We start from the raw sequence: 3,677 nt of genomic DNA, 5'->3' as shown, positions 1-3,677 counted from the left end.
TATATGTACTTCGATAGGTTAACGACAAACTTTAAAAATTTGACTCGACTAACAACCAAAACTGATTACTGTAGCCATATAAAAATGCTATGCCACATTTTATTATCTAAATTGTTGCAGTAACCAATCTTTTCTTTCAGTGTGAAACGTTTTATCGAGGATTTTATTTCAGCAAACAGCGTCAATTGTATCACATTACGCTAAAACGTTTCCTTTTCTGCTATCATGGTGAAAAATATTTTCAACTTTCCATGATCACGCAATTATATTGATTGTTCACACGATCAATAATATTGCTCAGTAATATTGAATCAATAATATTGATAGTATGCATTAGTATTTTTACAACTTTACACGATCAATATTATTGACAATATTTCGGTTCAATTTTTTTATGTACATTATGTATATTACCTTATATAAAGCAATAATAATATCAGTACAATAAATAGTGTCTGTGAAGTTAGCATGGAATTTTATTAATTTTTAAAAAATAATAATTGTTTCGGTAACACTTTCCATTGTTCAACTGTTTTTCCAAAAATGTTTTGCATTTTTAATATCAAAAAATCAAAAATAAAAAAATGTCGTGCTAACTTCACGTTCCAGCACGGCATAACTTCCTCTGAAGAATCAGATGCCATCGAATATTATGCCATCTGTCAAGTGTTCCCGTTTCTTTTAAGTTATATTGATTTAGTACATTTTTTCTCAGAGTACAATCTACAATCTATATCAATCTATCAATATTAACCACATACTATCAATAATATGTTAATATTGTTAGTAACTGACAAATTATTGAATTATTATATTATTGAATTATATTATTTATTATATAAAGTCCCTATTAATAATGCAAAAAAGTACGGCTTTGTAACCGCCCATTGTAAGTAAATTACTCTTCCGCGCATAAATATAAATGGACAGAATGAATCACTCTAAAGTCCACACAGAATCAGTCGTTCGGCGCGATATTCAAACCCTTTCACAGCTCTCGAAATATCAAATAATTTCGTTAGGAATTCTCGTTGAGTTTAATTATTGCCACGAATTTATCGTTCGGCATATTTAGAATTCTTACGTCTCGAAAAGCATATGAATTATTCAATTTAAATCCGACTTTTTGCTAATCTGAATAATTTGTAATATGTAAGTAATTTATTTCTCAGACGAGAAAATTATTGTATGATCTCTTTATTATGTTGCTCGAATTTTTTTTTAATCAACTTCATGTTTCGTATCTCATCATATTTTGATACAATTTTTATTAAAAAATTTATTATTCAAGATATGTCACATATAAGTTAATGATCCAAATTAATCTCGATTTAACACGGCTGCAAATTTAAATTAAGAATAATAAAAGAAGAAGACGGAAAGATATTTAAAACGAAATTGAAGGTCAAAATAATAATCTAGGGAGGAGGTGTTTATGGCAGCTTTCATTATAGTCTTAAAAGCTTCCCTTCTTATTCGCTCAGAGCATCGCCGGTAGCTTCGTTAGAATTCTTCGTAATTACGTTCCTTCATTGGCGCAAACTTTATCGCTGCTTCTGTGAAAGCCTTGTGCCAATGTAAGTATTGAAACAGTCACGAGCTTTTCGTTTTAATCGATATTAAAGAGAATATAATGATAAAACTCGGCAAATAATATGCAATCATTGAATAAAACAAATGACGTAACTATTTGATACAAGTAAATATATGCCATATTCATTTAATAGCATTATTAATTATTATAATCTATTTTTTAGATAAATAATATATAAATAATATATAAATATGTAAAACATAAATAATGCTAATATATTACTCTTAAAACTTTTATCAAATGTAATTTGATAAAAGTTTTAATATCTATAAATAAAAATTAATTCTAGTAAAATTAGACGAAAAATTAATACATATTTATAGGAATCCTAGAAATTGAATTCACACGGATTATTTCGTTACAATGATAAAATCATTTTAAGCTATTTATAATCAGCAACTTTTGATATGACGATATGTTCACGATATTTATTTTGTAAATTATGCTTTATCTTCATTTACTGACAATTAGATTCGCAAATAGTAGCGCGAATATCAGAACTTGATCTTCGCCAAAGGATAATATTTTAATAGATAATTTAAGTAGAAATATGAGAAGAAAGATATACATACAGATTGTGAATTCCTGTATTATTATTTTAAAGATATAATATGAAACTAATCTTATTAGAATATATTGCACTTGTTATTAACAAATTCTTTCATTTTATATATCGTTTCAAATTTTGCATCCAAATAAATTCTTTCATAGAAAAATCAAATTTTTTCATTCTTCGGAAGAAAAAGTTTCACGCTGAACTTTTAGATGTAATTATCAAATGCAAATTATTCTGGAATTATATTTCTGGTTGCAAAAAAAATAGTTCATTTGATGAAGAGATATCTGTATTTCATGCTAGGGAAGCAAGTAAGAAAACGATTCAAGAAGAAAATCGTGGTGACGCATTAATAAACTAATTTCAATGGAATGTTGATGAATAACATTTGAGATGAAGTTTTACAAAACATTTTCAATTTGTTTGCTCACAAAATCATTAAAACAAGAAAACGGGGATAAATTTTATACATCGCCTCTTTTTTAAAACAAAAATCTTAAATTCTACAAAAAAGAATGAAAATGTCACGGAAAGAAAAATTGTCTTTGATATTAAATATTCTTTTTACTCGTGGGCATACTTATTTATTTTTAATATTTTTAATATTTATACTATAAACAAATATTACCTAGTTGAATTGTAATATTGTTAATAATCGTAGGATGTATTTGTGTAATATTTAATATTCAAGTATTTTTACAGTACTAGGATCACCATAAGTTGTAAACATAGAAAAATATTTATATCATGCCGACACGAAAATCATATTCACGAAATTTGCATTCATGATGCTCAACGTCTCGTACAAATACGTGAGCTGTATAAAAAATTGTTCAAATCATATTATTCTCGTTACGCAAAATTATTAATTATATTTCGCTTTTTATAAAGTTTTACATATCCCAGGAAAATTGTCATATTAATTTTAATCTAAATCGTTATTTATATATATCGCAATCAACAAAATCTAAGCTTTACGCTTATTTTAAGAATATAAGGTAAATTACATTTATATAATTTAGTGTCCATACAAGATGAATCTGATAAAAAGATCATCATATTTTTTTTCAAAAACTTAGATATAGAGAGAAGATATCTATTATCAAAATTGTAGGATAAATAAGGGGATGTATTTTGGGAAATATCCTTGTTTTTTATTAGCAATAAAAATTTTTTTTCAATGAGAAGAGATATATTTTATTCTAATAATTATAATATTCAATGAATATTCAATATTTTTATATTAGAGTATTTTTTTCGAAAATTTAATTATTTTAGGGATATAAATTAAAAGAAGTGATAAACTATAAGTTTAGAACAAATTATTTTGTATTATTTAATAAATGTTTTATATATATATATATAAATGTTCACATTATTGATCTAAACATGCTTAATCTTCATAGAAAATTTTTAACTTTTGAATATGTGTGTGTGTGTGTGTGTGTGTGTGTGTGTGTGTGTGTGTGTGTGTGTGTGTGTGTGTGTGTGTGTGTGTGTGTGTGTGTGTGTATATATATATATATA

Source organism: Atta cephalotes (assembly GCF_000143395.1).
Source record: "Atta cephalotes unplaced genomic scaffold scaffold00034, whole genome shotgun sequence".
Classification (NCBI taxonomy): Eukaryota; Metazoa; Arthropoda; class Insecta; order Hymenoptera; family Formicidae; genus Atta; species Atta cephalotes.
The sequence above is the reverse complement of the archived record's forward strand: the minus strand, read 5'-3'. Positions refer to the sequence as shown.